This window comes from Chiloscyllium punctatum, chromosome 1, assembly GCF_047496795.1.
Source record: "Chiloscyllium punctatum isolate Juve2018m chromosome 1, sChiPun1.3, whole genome shotgun sequence".
Taxonomy (NCBI): Eukaryota; Metazoa; Chordata; class Chondrichthyes; order Orectolobiformes; family Hemiscylliidae; genus Chiloscyllium; species Chiloscyllium punctatum.
In genome coordinates this window covers 55,441,731-55,460,666 of record NC_092739.1, presented here as the reverse complement: position 1 = coordinate 55,460,666, position 18,936 = coordinate 55,441,731, and the positions used below count along the sequence as shown (strand labels likewise).

General features: G+C 39.3%; 1 protein-coding gene and 1 pseudogene across 3 annotated transcripts in view; one reads left to right on the top strand and one right to left on the bottom strand.

Moving 5' to 3' along the window:
* Nucleotides 1-18,936, top strand: part of ppargc1a (peroxisome proliferator-activated receptor gamma, coactivator 1 alpha) — a 725,479-nt gene that overhangs the window by 503,889 nt on the left and 202,654 nt on the right. The window lies entirely within an intron of this gene.
* On the bottom strand, nucleotides 1,543-2,208 carry LOC140482269 (leucine-rich repeat-containing protein 51-like; annotated as a pseudogene).

Below are 18,936 nucleotides of genomic sequence, written 5' to 3'. Positions count from 1 at the left end.
CCATTTATAAAAAATAGGCCACAGGTACAAAAGCATAACTTAAGGCATATTAAATATTGACTTTTTCTCAGATGTTTTAAAAACCTACAGGGTGCATTTGTGCTACAACTGTTCAGGACTCTAGTTAGACTCCATTTAGGGTATTGCGCTCAGTTCTCAGTTGTTCGTTGCAGAGGATTTCAATCGTTTGCTGATTCATTGGGATGATACCAATGCTAAACAAATCAAACTGAGGGCAGTGTTCATATTCATCTAAATGGAGAAAATTTAAAAGAAATCATATAATTGAGATATTTAAGATGATAATAGGAGTGAAGAGGGGCAATCAATTATTTCATCTGGTGAGGGTGTCTAGAACAAAAGCTTAAATAGTGTTTAGCCATTCATGGGTAATATCAAGAAGCACTTCACTCAGAGGGTGTGACAAATAGTTGTTTAGTAGTGCAGAACTGTAGGGTGGCATGGTGGCTCAGTGGTGCCTCACAGCATCATGGTCCTGGGTTCAATTCCAGCCTCGGGTGACTGTGTGGATGGACAATGGATTCTGATTTATAGAAGAATTGTGAAATAACTGCTCAGAGGCTGCTATCCCCATCACCAAGTCACCCTTGATTTACCATGCACAGTACATTAACTGTCGCCAGCTAATTCAGAGTCAGTCCCTAAACTGAAGAGATTCAGAATTCCCACTTTATATATTTGTTTCTACTGCCAAACAGCAGTAGTGCCTATTTTTAGTCCCCTGATTATACTTTATTTTCTTTCTTTACATGAACCGCAACATTACCGCCTAACTGCGGTAGTGCATTTTTTTTTCCCCAGCACCCGTGTCGTGTGTGCATGCAGGTTTCAGACACAGTGAAAAAAAATTAGTGCAGAAAACTTTAATCCTCTGTGTATTTTTAAAAATATTTTTACTCCCACACTACCGCCTAACTGCAGTAGTACATTTTTTTAAATATATTTTTATATTTTTTTGTTTGTTTCTTTTAAACCCCCACACTGCCGCCTAACTACGGTAGTGCATTTTTTTCCCAGAACCCATGTCGTGTGTGCATGCAGGTTTCAAACAGTGAAAAAAAATTAGTGCAGAAAACTTTAATCCTCAGTTTATAATATTTTATTAAACAAATTACAGAACAGTTTACAAAAAAGAGTTAACATTTACAGCTGTATACAACAGCAATTTTACAAGGGAGAGGAGCAGCAAAGCCAGGCCCCAAACCTTACCATGCAGCCAGTTTACAGAGAGAGGAGGACTAACCTCAAATGTCAGTTTCACATATGACAAGACAGTGACAATGACATTTGTACATAAAAAGCTAATCTAGTTACATAAACAGTGCATGCAAATCCTCAGTTTATTTTTTTGTGAAGACACATTGAGTAACCTTATTAAGAATAATAAGTGCTCAACAAAGTGTTTTTGATATTAATTAGGGAAAGTTGCAGAAAGAGTTCTCTATTTCTGTGGCTTTGATCCAGCCAGGAATACAGATTGATCATGTACCAGGAGAAATCCAATGAGACAGCGCCTGGGAATCAGTCATCATACTTTCTTCTAGCGACGTGCTTGTGTTTGGTGAATGACTTCAGGACAGTGGCAGTAGAACGATCCTGTTTGGCGATTGTGCTGTAGTCTGGTGACTTCAACTGTGGGACAATCCCCACCACATAACTCCTGTATCCTTTGACCAGTTCTAGAGGTTTGCCATGTAGTGTCAGGCTCCGTAGGTGAGGCAATGAGGCCAACTTATCCACCTCATACAGCTCACTGATTTGGTTACCGTATAGATTGAGAATTTGCAGTTTGGTGCACTGGATGAGGACAGGGTCAATATTGGGAAAGCTGTTGAAGGAGAGGTCAATCCAAAATAAACATTCTGGTTCCACAAGCAAGGCAACAACTACCCGTTGCAGTCCACTGAGGTCACACAGACAGTTGCGGCTCAGACGCAAGGAGCAGCTCTTCAGCTTCTTATTCTCTGTGTACTCATTTGGTCTGAAGCCAGTCCGTGGGGTCAGTTTGACGCAGTCAGATAAAGCTTCCAGATTTCTGAACGAATAATCCACAACTGGACCGTACAAGATGGAATCGAACTCTCTTGTTTTAATAGACCCGGCGATACCACGCGACGTCGAGGGTCAGGTGCTTTCCTCCTGTTCATCCGTCACCCATTGACTTGTGTCACTATCCACCACCTCCATTTCTATCGATCTAGCCACTGCTTATTGCTGTATTCAGCGGCTACTGCTTTCGGTGGACGCACGACTTACTCCCGCCCAAGTTAACAACTCCAGTCAAAGAACTCATAGTCAACAGGATCCAGCTGTGCCAATCATTACACATTGCTGTAATGAATGCAGCAATTAATGATGATTCACTGTTAACGGCAAGGATTTGATTAGGGTTTAAAGCATGCAGGTTGACTTTAATTGTTGACGGTATTGGCCTGAAAAATGGATGAATGAATGGTGTCATCTGATCTGTTCAGTTGAAAGATGTACAGCAAGTGCATACATTATTTCCTTATGCAAAGAGCATGGCCTGTGTATTAAAATACATGGCTTCCATAACATGCAAATACACCACATCGCAAGCCCAAATTAACAGTCCTAAATTGTTTGTCAACATAATTCTTCACATACTCAGGATTGTCCAGCAAATGTTGTCTATTTACTGAATCATATTTAATGTTGGGCACTGTATAGTGAGTTTTGTAAGTGCAGGCTGCACAAGTATTGTCTGTACCTTACTTGTTGAATACAGTTTAAGGGATATTCAGTTTGATATGAACCAGCAGCATCAGATACTCCTTGCCAACCAATGAAGATTTTCCTTTTCTGTAGTATAAATGTTGTTTTCCCCTTTATTGGTTAGCTTGTGTGTTGTTCTGATGACTGCAAGACGAAAAGCTTCAACAAAACAGTGTCTTTTTCAGGGATAGTGGAAAATTGGAGCATTTTTTAAAAGTTGGCTTTTGCATTTGAAAATTTCAAAATAGCTTGGCAAGCTTATATTAAGGGATACAGAAAGAAGGTAGGTAGGTGGAGTTAAAATAATCATCGGGTATGATCTAATTGAAAGACTGGAGAGATTAAATAATCTACATGTGTTCTGACATTATACTTAAATCACGTTAGGTATACAGGATGGAGAAATTTCATAGAGAATGACTGAACATGAGAACGGATAAGTGTTTCAGCCAATGATACTTGATGGTCAGACAGTAACTATGTAAATAAGTGGGTCAGAGTCCTGCATATAGCAACTTGTATTCTGTACATTGTGCAGAGAACAGATGTAATGCAGTGGTCACTGTCTTGTTCATGGGTGTAGACTTTGACTTTCTGCAATGATGTACAATGAATTCTAGTAGATTGGTAGCCTCTTTTGCATTTTTTTTCAATTGATATCATTTAACAATAAAATCCAGAGAGATATAAACAAGCTGGCAACTTGCTATTGGCCTTTTTTACATTGTTGCATAAAGTCAAAATCCATCATATGGTTCTGTATGTTTCTATCTTAACTTGCCAAAATAATTAATAGCTCTCTATAACGAATGTAGGGGATTGAAGAAAAAAGTAACCAAGGTACCCTAATCTGTGATCCAGTGCAATTCAATGGTGAAAATAATTTCAGCAGTGCAGAATTTTAACTTAAAGCATGTATAATATTTCAAATGAGTACTGATGTGTTCTTGGTTGTATCATTTAAAAATTATGAAATTTAAATGTGCTAAGGAACAAAAAAAAGTACAATTACTTGGCTTAGTGCAGTCTATAGACCAGCAACTAATGGGAAGAATGTCAGGGAACATATCTCAAGGGAAATTATAAAGAAATATCAACTTTTGGAGTAGTGGATTATGATAGTTTAAGGAGCAGCAAGTAGCAAAATTGTGTTCAGGAGAATTTCCTTTAGTGCATGTCTAATCAAACAAGAAAGGATGCATTTTTGGACTGGCTCTCGGAAATAAACCGTGCTTGAGCATTGGACAGGAGATGGTTTGGATACAGAGAAAATATATGTCCTCAAGCAGGAAAGATAGAACAAACAAATCCAAACCTTCCTGGATCAGAAAGGAGGTAGAAATGATAAGGTTTATGTAGACAACGTGTACTTATGGCAGGTGTTAGGTAGAAAATGCATTTGAGAAGTATAAGGAATGCTGAAGGTTCAGAGGGGAGGTGAAAAAGCATATTAGTGAAACAATAGAAATCATGAAAAAGTCTGGCAGTCAACATAAAGCAGACTCCCAAAAGAGTGACATGAGGAGAAGTAGGGCCAATTTGATACCAAGAAGAGAATTTATACATGGAGGCAAGGAGCATTGCTAAGATATTTAATTAAAATGTTGTGTCTGTCTTTGCTAAGGAGATAAATACTACTCAGACAATGGTGACAGAGGAAGAAACTTTGTCACTAAAAGTGTCCAAAATTGATAAGAAAGAAGTGCTGGATAGAATCGTGGCACTTAAAGTTGACAAGAAAACAGGACCAGATGAGATGCATCCAAAGATTTTGAATAAAGTGAGAGTAGAGCTTGCAGGGATACTAACTATTAACCTTAAGCTTTCCCTCGACTCAGGGGAGGTGCCAGAAGAATAGAGAAACTCTTTGTTCAATGAAATTTAGAACAATAAAAGCCTTTAACTTTTCAGCAAGTCCTTTGACAGGGTCCCACGTGGGAACTGATAAGGAATATTAAAGCTCATGGTATCTTGGCAAGATAACTTAGTAACAGGAGACAGTATATGGTGGTAGAAAGCTGTTTGTATGACTGGGACCTACTAATGCAGTGACATATCTCAGGGATCAGTGCTGAATCCATTACTGTTTGTGATAACCATAAATTATGTAGGTGGGAGTATGGTGGGGGGGTGGGGGTGAAAACTTTGTTTGCGGATGAAACTGGCCGCTTTTTACAGTGAAGAGGAAGATACTAGGTTGCATGAGAATATAAGCAGATTGGTCGGATGGACAGATCAGTGGTAGACGGAATTTAATCCTGATAAGTGACAGATGATGCATTTTGGAAGAATGAACAAGACAAGAAAGTAAACAATGACGGGCAAGACACTAGGAAGCTCAGAGAAACAAAGATTTGAGGGTGCTTGACTACAGATCCCTGAAGGTGGTGTGACAGGCTAACAAGATAGTTAAGAAGGCATGCAAGACACTTGCCTTTTTCAGTCATGGCATAAATTATAACAGCATGGAAATTATGTGGGATCTGCATAGAACTTTGGTCAGGCCACAGCTAGAGTACTATATGCAGTTCTGGTCTCCATTCTATAGAAATGCAGTGATTGCACTGGAGGGGTACAAAGGAAGTTCACCTGAAGGAAATATTTCAGCTATGAAGAGAGGGTGGGAAGCTTGGTTTGTTTTCCTTGGAACAGAGAAGTTTGAAGGGGGTCTTGATTGAGTGACATAGGCAGGATGAATGAAAATAACTGTTCCCCTGAGTTGAAGGGTCAATAACAAAGGGAGCGTAATCTTACATTGAAAGGTAAAAGATTTAGAGGGGCTTCGATGAAACAATTTTTTTCACGCAAAGGGGTCTCGAATGCACTGCCGGAGAGGCTTAGTTAAAACAGGAAACCTCGCAACCTTTAAAAGTTCTTAGACAAGCACTTGAAGTGTCATCATATTCAAGGCTATGGGGCTAGTGTGGGAAACAAGTCTTCAACAGCAATCCAAGCAAATGATAATCATGTGATATCAATGGCTGCAGCAATGGATGGAGGCTGCAACAGCAGGGAGATCCCTGTAGTTGAGGTTTCATCGCACTGGAACTGATTCGACTTCTGTCAAGGACTGTGTGTTTGATGATGTGCAACAGCATTCCCACATTAAAGAACTCTACCTAAGGGAATTCAACTCCCCACCTCACATACAGTTCAAGCCTTCTGGTGATTGGAGAGAGGTGACGGGGACAGGATTGTAAGCTTTGTAAGTCCCTAGCTTCGGACTAGCAAGTTGGTGGTGGAGTTTGATTCAGTATTTTCACTCACAGAATAAGACCAGGAGAGCATTATGGCAGCTTCGTCACGACTGAACAGTCCCCTCTTGGGATTCTGTCTTCTCACCCTACATGGAAAAGGTGCCCTAAAAATAGTCTGTTCAGTAACCAATCCAGTTAGAAGATTGTATTCAGTGTGCCTATCTACCTGCAGTCAAACTCAAACTTATTTGTGAACCCTGGAATGTGTGAATCCTCATGGACATTCCAAAACATTAATCTGGAACAAAGAACTACCTTGGTTGCTTGTGAACTCGGACACTTCAAAGTTGATATCACTGCCCTGTAGGAAACTCAAAGAGCAGGTGGAGGGCAGCTTAGAGAAGAAGGTGGCGATAGTTACAAGTTCATCTGGAGAGGAAGACCAGAGGATCGACTCAGCATATGAAGTGGATTTGCTATCAAGACCAAACTCATAAACCGACGCTCTGAGCTCCCTGTTGGTAACAATGATCGCCTTATGACTCTTTGTCTAAAACCTGCTGTGAACCAGCGGGCATTAGTCGTAAGTGTCTATTCCGCACCCTTTGATGCCATGGAGGAGTCCAAAGAAGGTTTCTACTCCACCTTCTATTCACCAAAATTCCTAAGGGAGATGAAATGATCCTCCATGCTGACTTCAATGCCAAAGTTGGAAAGGATACTCAACTCTAGAAAGGAAGGAGTTGGGAATTGCAACACTAGTGAGGTTCTCCGGCTCACCAATGTTCTGAATACCAGCTGATCATCATCATCATGTTGTTTACCAAAAAGACAAGTTCAAAACGATGCATTCATAATCAACCACTGGCACATGATCGACTACGTCATCATTCAATCCCAAGACCCAAAGGATATCCTTCTAACTAAAACGATGACCAGTGCAGGCGACTGCCATATAGACCATCAGCTCATCCACTCATTAATTTTCAACAAATGTCACCAGAAGCAGTTGATGACTAAGAAACAGTTCAGGAAAAAGCTCAATTTTTGAGTGGCTTCTAGAACCAAACAGACTAATGAACTTCCAATAATGCCTTCCCTAAAATCTCTAAAGAGTTCATTTTAATATAGGAAATATGGAAAGAGCTAAAAACAGCCTTCTGCTCAGGCTGTAAAGAAACTATTGGCTACAGGATCAGGAAACAGGACTGGGGAATAATTGAGAATGATCACGCCATCCAAGATCTAATCGACAAGGAGAGGCAAATTCTATGGGCCTGGCAAAACAACATCACCAACAAGGCAAAGAGGAGAATTCATCAAACAGCAAAGGTGGAGTTACAAAGAACAACTAGGGAAATTGAGAGCCCGTGGTAAACTGAGAAAATCAAGCTAAGAGAAAACCAATGCAATATGTAGACCCAAAAACTTGGCCTCAAACCAGTGCACAGTAAGGATAACACCCTTTTAAGAAACAGGGAGAACATCAGCCTCCTCTGCAGAAAACACTTCAAAGAACTCTGAAATTACAATACAATCTTTGATGGGGACAAGTTTAAGGAAATACCCCAACTCCCTGTCTTGGGCTCCCACTTGGTCAGGCAGAAGTTAAAACTTCCATTAGACACATTAAGATTGGAAAAGCTGCAGGAACAGACAGGATACCAACAGAGATTTTAAAATTTTGGAGGAGCAGAGATTACCTGTCACCTCCATAAACTGGTCCTGAAAATCTGGGACAAAGAAGAAATCGCTGCCAATCTCAGGGATGCTACCATTACCACTGTCTTCAAGAAAGAAGACAATGTAGACTGTGGGAACTAACAAGGAATCTTCCCTACTCACCATCACCAGGAAAGTCATAGTCCAAATCTGTGTTAAGTGCCTTCTCCCAAACTTAGAAGAAATCCTCCTGAAAACCAGTGTGGTTTCTGGCAAACTCTGGAACAATGGACGTTATTTTCACTGCTTGGCAACTCCAAGAGAAATGCCAGGAACAACACTAGCCACTCAATGTGGCCTTAATTGACCTGACTGTGGTTTTTGACTCAGTTGGGTAATGCTATGGAAAATTCTGTCAAAGGCGAGCAGTCCCATGAAATTCATCAACATTCTCTGTCTCCTTCATGACAAAATATTGGTGATGGTGTTTGCTAATGGTAATATGATAGAATCCTTTGATGTCAAGAGAGGCATCGAGCAGGGATATGTCATCACCTTTTTTTCCAATCTTCAATGCCTCATCTTCAATTCCTCATCTGGTCAAGAACATGTTTCCCAGTGGTATGGTCATCATCTACAGAATATACAGAAAACTGTTCAACCTTAAATGTTTGAAATTTCAGAAGAAAATGTCACTTGCCTTAGAACTTCAGTAAATGGATGGCAATGTCTTTGCCCTGCTCTTGGAAGAGAATCTTCCAACCTCATATTATGTCTTTGTGGAAAAGTACCAAAGAATTGGTCTCAGTCTCAAATTCAAGAAGACTCACATTATTCATCAACCCATCTCTAGTCAAGTTTTGATCTATCCCTCCAGTTAAGATCAATGGAGAATCCTCCTAAATATGGAACATTTCCCCTACATGGGAAGCCAACTTCCATCTAAGACTGACGTTAATGCAGAAATCCAACATAGCATCCTATCTGTAAGTGCTGCATTCGGATGCCTAAGAATAACAGTCTCAGACTGTGACATCCGTGCTGATAACAAGATCCTTCTGTATAAAGCAATCATCCTTTTTACTGGGTCTGAAATTTGGACTACATATAAATGCAACCTCAAGACCCTTGGGAAGTATAATCAATATTGTTTGAGATGGATTCTCTCCATCAGCTGGCAGCACAGACGTTCTTGAGTGTTCTTGAGCGGCCAATAGGACCAGCTTCAAGGCCATGATCATCTGAAAACAACTCTGCTGGTTTGGCCACATGCTTAGGATGCCTAAGTTCCGATTACCAAAGCAAATCATTTTCGTCCAGCTCAAGGGAAACGCTTGAACAAGAGGAGAACACTAAAGATCCAAACCCGCAATCACTTTCGTCCAGAAGGACAAGGGCAGCAGACGCTTGGGAGCACCACCACCCTCAAGTTTCCCTCCAATTCACTCACCATCCTGACTTGGAAATATATTGGTGTGTCTTCACTGCCACTTGGTCAAAATCCTGGAATTCTCTCCCTAATGATATTATGGGTCAACTCACAGCAGGTGGACTGCAACAGTTCAAGAAGGCAGCTCACCACTGTCTTCTTCAGGGCAACTAGGAACAGACAATAAATGCTGGCCAACCAGGGTCCACACATACAAATCAATTTTTAAAAAATGGACAAAGGAAGCATTTTAAAAACTCCCTAAAGGCTTCACCCAAGAAATGAGATATCGATGTCAATGCATGGCAGATCCTTATTCAGAAGAAACTGACTTAGAGGAAATTCCTGAATGAAGGCTCTCAATTCTCTCAGGTGAGCCGGTGGTAAGAGGAAGTAGAGAAAAGGAACCAGAGAGGAATACCAATGATCTCTAGGCCAAGGACCAAGTCCACCTTCTGGAAACCCCTGCTAAATGTATTTTCAGAAATGCAGCTCCAAGATAGAGCTCATCAGCCACACAAGGACCCACAGACTCCAAGACAAGAGACATAGAATATCCTAGGTGCACAATCAAACTCATTAGCAAATGATTGCTGACGAATACAGGAGAGTGGGGCTAGTGTATATAGGAGAATATTTTTGGTAACACAGATGGGCCATTGGACCTTTTTTGAATTGTGACATTCAATGATAAGGCGAATAATTATAGATCATTCAGTTTAACTTCATTGAAAAACTTGAGAATCTATCCTTCAGGTTAGAATTAGTAGTCACCTTGCGGATTGATGAGGAAGAGTCAGAATGGATGTCTACAAGGGAATTTGTGTTTACTTGACTTGCTGAAATGTTTTGAGGAACTAACAAAAAGGGTCAATGAGAGTGATAATGTTGAACTGCTAGACAGGGACTTGCGGAAGGCATTTAATACAGTGCTGCATCACAGATTTGAACAATTATAGCTCATGGAATAAAATGGACAGATGTGTGAATTTTCTCAAACATGTCTGAATTCCAATGTTTATAGCTATATATCAAACTCCAGTAAAGAGTGTTTCTGCCGCACTTCTAGCAAATGTATGTGTAGAGTGGTGACATGCAGAAAAATTTCACCTTGTATTTAGCATATATTTTACAAAATGAAAGCAGTCACCATTCTGAAATTATTAAAACAATCAGTTACTGTTAGCCATGTACAGATTGTACATTGTACAGATGGTGGGAGAGAAATGATAAAGAAAAGCTCTGAGGGTATCTAGCTGGTAAGGTGACACTTCATTGGAAACAAAATATCACATTCATAAGTGTATAATTACTTTACTTTATATCAATACATGTCTGACTGACTGTCCTTGTAACTGTAGTTGCAAGAAAAAAGCTACGTAACCGACCTGTTCTTAGCACCATCCTATATTAGGAGCCTGTCTAAGGAAGTCATTCTTGCCTTAATGTTAAATATAGCATAAAATCTTCTTGTTGTTCAGTGTGGGAGCATTACATGTTGGAAAGTCTCCAAATAGTTAAAATTATAAAATGTAGAAGCAGAAGCAGGCCATTCAGCTGAGAGAAGAGACCACAAATGAAATATCTGCTGTCTCTGTCATGCAGTATCAGGTAAAACATTATGATAGACAGGGAGAGAGTGCAGACATCAGATAAAACACCACATAGGAAAAAGCGGGCATAAAGTATAACACCATGAGAGAGTGAGAGAGAGCAGACAACACCTATAGAGCAGACAACCCTACATCTCTCCACCCTGGAGGCTTCCTGCCTCTATTCTTGATTAAGGGCTTTTGCCCGAAACATCGATTTTCCTACTACTCGGATGCTGCCTGATGTGCTGTGCTTTTCCAGCACCATTCTAATCTAAACACCTATAGAGAGTCATCAACATCTCAGATTCAAAAGGCTGATGCAAATGATGACAGCACAAAGCCAAGAGATAATCAGTAGGAATTGGTTCTTGCTCCACTACAGCAAAAAGGAACTAGCTTTTTGTTGATTATGTGTTAATTAGTTAACATTTATTTTAACCTCAAGTTTTATCATAGTATACATGTTGATGGTAAAGTTAGCATACCACCAGTGTGATTTGGTTAAATTAAGTAAGTGGTCAAATACATGGCAGATGTAATATAATGTTGATCAATGAGAGATTATCCACATGGTAACAAATCAGACAGGCAGATAGTTTGGGAAAGGGGGAGTTGCAATGACACCTGGGTGTCTTTGTACACCAGTCACTGAAAGTAAGCATGCAGGTGCAAACGAAAGCAAATGGTATGTTAGACTTCATAGCAAGACAATTCGGGTACAGGAGCTGGGATATCTTGTGACAAATGTATAGGGCATTTCTGAGACTACGCCTGCAGCATTGTATGAAGTTTTGGTATCTGTCTAGGAAGGATGTTCTGGCTATTGAGAGATTAAAAAGGAGGTTTACCAGACTGATTCCTGGGGTGGGTGGGCCTCATGTAGAGGGGATACTGAATTAGTTAGAAGTGTGTTTACTAGAGTTTAGAAGAATGAAACTTTTAAAATTCTACCATTATTAAAATGTAACAAGTAGAAGTGGGAGTAGGCAGTTCAGCCTCTTGAGCCTCATTCAATACAAATTTGGTTGATCTCATCTTAGCCTCAAATCTGCTTTCTTGACTGTTATCCATAACCCTTCAACCAGTTACTAAGTAAAAATCTATCTCTCTCCTCCTTCAATTTAAAGATTGTCCCAGCATCCACCACACCCTAGGGAAGTGAATTTCATAGGTTCATGATTCTTTGAGAGAAGTAAGCTTTTCTCCTCTGTTTTAAATCTGCTACTACCTATCCTAAAATTGTGATGTCTAGTTCTAGGTTACCCCCTAAAAAGAAACATCTTGACTATTTCTATGTTGTCAATCCCCTTTAGCATTTTGTATACCTCAAGTAGATCTATTCTAAACTCTAGAGCATATAAGCCAAATGGCTTGATCTCTCTTCACAAGACAAACCCCTCTCCTCTGGAATCAAATTTAGTGAATCTCCTTTGAATGGCCCAAAGCAACTACTTCTCTCCTCAAGTAAGTAAAACACTTCAGGTGCAGTCTCACTCCTGCCTTGTACAGTTTCAGCAATATTTCAACTTATATATTCTATTTATTTGTCAATAAATGCCAAAATTACATTTTTCTTCCTTATTACCTGCTGGTCCTGCATGCTCGTTATCTGCAATTGATGCACAAAGATACCCAGATCCCTCTACACTGCAGCTCTCTGAGGTTTCTCCCTATTTAGATAATAAGTTGCCTTTCTATTCTTCCAACCAAAATAGATAACTCCATACTTATCCATATTAAAGCTCATCTGACAAACTTGACTCATTCAACTGAGCTATCAATATCCATTTGTAAATTTCTCAATTCTTTAATGCAATTTACTTTCCCACCTAGTTAGTGTTATCTGTAAATTTGCTATCATATCTCTGTCAATGCATCTAAGTCATATATATAGATTTAAATCGTCGGGGGTTGAGGCACACCACTAGTTACACCTTACCATTGATAAAAAAGACCCAGCTGTCTATTGTCTGTTGGTTAGCCAATCCTCTATCCATAGCTAATAAATTAGCCCTAAGGACTTGTGTGGTGCAGTGTTAGTGTCCCTATCTCTTATCCAGGAGGCCTGTATTCAGATCCCACTTGCTCCAGACGTATATCAAAACATCTCTGAACAGGTTGATTTGAAAATATCAATACATTATCCCTAACACCGTGTGATATTAGATTGTGTATAAACCTTTTGTGTGGCACCTTGTTAAATGTTTTCTGGAAGTCCAGGTATACTACATATATAGATTCCCAATTATTCACTTTGCTTGTTACGTCTTCAAAGAACTCTAGCAATTTAATCAAACATGACTTCCTTTCATAAAACCATGCTGATGACCCCCACTGATTATGTTTTAACTTTTCAAATGTCCTCTTAATACTTCCTTAATAATTTGCCAATGACAGATGTTGAACTAACTGATCTATTGATTCCTACTTTCTGCCTTCCTTTTTGAGTATGGGTGTTATATTAGCATTTTTCTAATCAACTTTGATTTGATTTATCATTGTTATGTGTACCAAGATACAGTGAAAAGTATTGTTTTGCGTACTATTCAGACAAATCATGCCTTGCATTAGTACGTTAGTGTAATACTGTGACTATAATGAGCTCAGCCAGGTGGACCTCACAAAATGGGTACTGATTGGGGCTGTACATCTTATCTAATTGGGAGCCTTGTCTGATAGATAAGAATGGGAGTGTCAGACGTTCTGTTCACTCTGACAGCTGAATCAGTGTCAAGGACTCAACATGTGCAAATAAAGGGTGACTTGGTGGCAGGATAATTGCCTCTGTCAAGTTATTTCAGATAATAGAACAAAATGCAAATTATAGGGCTACAGGGAAGGTGCAGAGAAGACCAATTCTAATATATAAGAAGTCCATTCAAAAGACTGAAAACAGCAGGGAAGAAGCTGTTCTTGAATCTGTTGGTACGTGTTTCAAACGTTTGTATCTTCTGCATGATGGAAGACAGTGATAGAGAGTTGAAATAGAGTGGGAAGAATCTTCATTATATTGGCTGTTTTCCTGAGGTAGCAGGAAGTACAGACTGAGTTAATTGGAAGGAAGGCTAGTTTGTGTAATGGACTGGGCTATGTTCAAAACTCTCTGTAATTTCTTGCAGTCTTGGGCAAAGCAGTTGCCAAACTAAGCTGTGATGCATCCGGATAGAATACTTTCTATGGTACATCTTTAAAAATTAGTAAGAGTCATTGTGGACATGCCAAATTTTGTTAGCCTTCTGAGGACGTGGAGAGGTGATTTCTTGCCTGTAGCGTCAATGTGGATGGATCAGGACAGATTATTGGTGATATTTACTCCAAGGAGGTTGAAACTCTTAAGCATTTCCATCTCAGAACCATTGACAGGGACAAGTGCATGTCGTTCACTCCGCTTCCCAAAGTCAATGACCAGCTTCTTCATTTTGCTGACATTGAGGGAGAGATTGGTATCTTTACACTATGCCAGTAAACTGTCTCTCTTCTCTGTCTCGTCATTGTTTGAGTTCTGATCCACTACAGTGGTTTCATCAGCATATTTGTAAATGGAGTTACAGCTGAATTTGTCCTCAGATCATGAGTGTATAAGGAGTATAGTAAGAGGCTGAGTGTACAGCCTTGCAGGGCACTGGGATGTTGAGGATTATCGTGGAGGAGGTGTTATTGCCTATCCCTACTGATTTGTGGTCAGTGGGTCAGGAATCCAGTTGCAGAGGTGGGGAGCAGAACCCGACATCTCCAAGTTCAGAGATGAACTTAGTTGGAATTATAGTATTGAAGGTAGAGTGGAAGTCAATAAATAAGGAGTCTGACACAGGTGTCCTTGTTATTTAGGTGTTCCAGATGTACTTGAAGAGCCAGGGAGATAACATCTCCAGTGGACCTTTTACAACAGTAGGCAGAACTTTTCCCACCTCCAGGGATTTTTGGAATATTATAAATAGTGGATCAACTACCTCAGCTGTCGCTTCCGATAAGATCTGAGGCCAAAACATTGAAGACTTTAAAATAAGATATAGATATTGTTCTATGGATTAAAGGGATCATAATATATGGGGGAAAAGTAGGAATAGGTGGTGGGTTGAATAATCAGACAGGATCGTATAAGGGCGACAGCGTAGTAGAAACATTCAGGGACGAGCAATTGAGAAGCTCTTGGTTGTTGAGTTTGAATCCCACTTTGACAGATGGCAGAATTTAAATTCAGTTAAATCTGTAATTAAATTATGGTCAGTTGAACAATATAGTGGCTCAGTGATTAACACTGCTATCAGACAGCACTAGGGGCCCAGGTTCAATTCCAGACTGTCTGTGTGGAGTTTGCACATTCTACTGGGTCTGGGTGGGTTTATGCAGTACTCTGATTTCCTCCCTCAGTCCAAAGATGTTCAGGTTAGGTGGATTAGCCAAATTGCTAAATTTCCCCATGGTGTCCAGACATCTGAAGGTTGTCTGGGATTGGGTGTTTAGATGGATTAGTCATGGTAAATTACAGAGCTTAGGTGAGGCGGTTGGGTCTGGGTGAGATGCTCTTCGAAGGGTCAGTGCAGACTTGATGAGCTGAATGTCTCATTCTGCACTATAAGATTTTATGATTCTATATCGTATGGTGGAGCAGTCTTGAGGGCTAATTTGGCTACTGCTACTCCTGTATTCTATGTTTCTTTAATACTAAATGGCAATATAATTAAGTGGATAATATAAGTAAATATCTAATTCAAACTCATTAAATATGGTAGTTCAGATGGTGTGTCAAAGCTTCAGTACATAGGAGCTCAAGCGTGTATTGAGTACAATCATGTCTGGCAGTATGAGTTTAACGTTCGAGCAGTTTCAGCTCGAAAGGTGAACTATGGACACTGTGGTGCATCAGGTACAGGAAATGGTCCCTGGATTCTTTGTAGCAGGAGGCAGTCACACCTCTTAGGTTACAGTGTTTCATATGGCCATGGTCAGACACAAGAGGGTGTGACTGTAAGTGGCACAGGTAAAGGGACCCAGATGACAGGAGTATGGAAGTGACAGTCTCTGCAATTGTCAAACAAGTTTGAGGTTCTTTGTTATAACCAGCCTCTTGTCCCCAACTACTGATCACATCATAACACTGTATCCTACCTAAGAGGCATGACTGCCTCCTATTACAAAGAATCCAGGTACCATTCCCCCTGTTGCACCACAGTGTCTGTAGTTCACCTTGCAGCTCATAAATGGAGCTGAAACTGCTCAAACCTCAAACACTTACTGCCAGAGATGTTTGCTCTGGATCACATGCTTGAGCTCCTACATAGTGAAGCTTTGACACACCACCTGTACTACCATTCTTAATGAGTTTTTAATTAATTATTTACTTACATGAAGCAGTAAATCACAGTTTGGACTTGGTTATAACAATATTCTTAATAATGTTTGTTACTGAATATAGTTGACATAACAGTCTAAAATTATCGACTTTTGTCTTTTGATTCTAAATCAAAACAAAATGCTGGAAGCAGCAGGTTAAGCAACAGACACACAATGTTAACACTTAGCTCAATGAGCTTTTCACTTCTATGAGCATTTCCAGTATTTTCTTTTTGTTTCAGATTTTTAAGGCCTGTGCTATTTTGCTTCTGCCTCTCACTGTATTGCTTGTAAGTAAGAAATTAACCTAGTCCTTTTGTTTCTATCTTTCCTGAATTAATTTTTTTTGGTATTTTAAGTCAGAAATCAGAAACCACATGGCATAATGCTCTAAAAGCCTGGTGTTCCAAAGGATATTTTCAAGGACAAAAAAAGGCTTTTTTTAATTTCACCTCACAAGGTGGACCAAAGTGTCTAGTATATCTGCATGATGACAGCTGACTTGAGTTTCTCTTGTAAGAGGCATTTTACAACCATAGAACATTTTGATATGTATCCCATTAGGCCTTTGACTGTGTACTGTATCTTCTGCTCTCACTTCTAGTCTGCATCTGTCATGAGACAAATATTCCGGTACAGTGTAACAGCTGAAAAGCCATAGCCTTTTGCACGTGTTTCTTCTCTCCCCTGAGTAACTAAGGCAAAGTTCAGCTGAAGGACGTATCTTTACTTCAGAGTCGTGTGACATTCAGGTGAGTCATTTGGACTGTGCTTTATCATATTTTAACCAAACCAGTCCAAACTGCATGAAACTGGATTAAAATGCAACAAGAAACCTTTCATGTACGGCAGATCACATTATGTCTGATTAAAAGTATAATTAGTAGAATAGAGCATTACTTAATGAATGTTAGGACAAGAAAGAATGTGTATGATCTTATTTTGCAGTTTTGTTCAGTTTGGCTGTCAAAGGAATGAACAAGGGAGCAAGTGGCTAGCCTGGCATGTTAGATTTATCAGAGCAAATAATTATACTGGTTATACTTTCATATTACAGTATTTCAAGCTTTGAACATTTTGATCACATTAAACAAATGCAAAAAAGTTTTCCAGAGAAACAAATTGCAAGTATGACCTTTAATATGCCTGTCATTGGATATGGTGTTGCAGCACTGTTATGACACATTTTAATGAATTAAGAACTAGGCTGTAGAGGACCCTAACAGCAACAAATTGTAATGCATGTGGATCATAGGAAGGAAACCCCACTCCCGTTTGCTTTAGACATGATAGATCCAAGTGCTGCACTGCAGCTGACACTCAAAAGACATTTTAATTATATTTGTGAGAAATAAAAAAAGCACAATGGAGCTCTTTCACAATCTACAGAGATTTTTAAAATTACACTCTGGGGTTCAAGTTGATCTTAAAATGGATCAGATCATTTAAAATAAATTTCAAAAAGTATATGAGTAGGAAAGGTTTGGAGGGATATGGGCCAGGAGCAGGCAGGTGGGACTAGTTTAGTTTGGGATTATGTTCAGCATGGACTGGTTGGGCTAAAGGTTCTGTTTCCATGCTGTATTACTTTGTAACTTTATTAGAGTTTCATTTCATTCTTTTGATTCACAAGCAGTACTACGCAATAGTATGAGAGCCAGTTCACTACATGTGTGACTTACCTTTCTGATAAAATAGAGCAAGCAGGTTAAAGAGATCATCTTTGTGGGAATGTACCCACACTGACTCCCACACATCCACTTTTTCATAATATTCTTAATAACCTTTGTTTTACCCAACATAGTTATAAAATTACTGACTTTTATTCTTTTAATTGTGACTAAAACATAAAATTTGAATTAAAAGATTAAGCAACAACAATATTGAGATACAATGTTAACATTTAAGGTCAATGACCTTTTGTCTGTCATGAGCATTTCCAGTATTTTCTGTTATTATTTCAGATTCTCAACACTTTTGCTTCTGCCATTTGTGGTAGAATATACTTGCAGTGGGATAATTATGTTACAGATGAGAAATGAGCGAAGTGTTGTATGTTGTGATGCCAACCATTGCAAGCTTGTGGTTGCTATTGAATACTGTTACCAATTCTAGTGAATGGTGATCATGCTATTTTGTATACTTTTTTTATCATAAAAGTTGTAGTGGATGAAAAGGAAAAGCCTTTGAAAATCAAAACCCTTTATTTTTAAAAAGGTTTTGAATGATAATGCTACAGAGCAGCAATGGGGTTAATGTTGTCTGTTGTCGTGCCAACAATTTGCAGCACTGTACTCTACTGTTGGAGTACAGTACTGATTCCCAGTTCACCACTCTATACTATACTAAGGGCCCGTCAGATAATAGAAGAGGATAAACCATTAGTGAATCTTAACAACAAGAAATAGTTTATAGCATGACAGCATTAAATGCAAGTTACATCAGCTTGTTAAACATAATCATCGACTAACAGGAGCAAGAGCTGACGACTAAACTTTTGCGATTTAGAGCTAGACTCAGTTTGCCATGCAAGACTATATGGCATCATCACATTATGTGGAGTCTAATACAATTTTCCACATTAACACTTTCAGAACCTTGACCTTAGACAGCAGATCTCCAAAGGTATTTTTTGTTCCAGTTCTTAATGTTCATCTATACGGGTATATTACTGCTTTGCATTTATGGCTGTAATCCCTTTTTCTATTCTGCCATGAGTTCAGAAAGGCAAATTAAATCTTCTACAGTTGTCCATATACTGGTTGTTGACAATGTTTTATTCCTAGACTAGATTTTCTTTCTTTTTATTCATTCATGGTATGCGTGTTACTGGCAGGACCAGCATATTATTCAACTCTAATTTTCCTAGAACTGAGCAGCTTATTTAGGGCAATTAGAGTTGTTAAAGGAAATTGAGGGTAATTAAGAGTCAACAACATTGGGTTTGGAGTCACATGTGGAT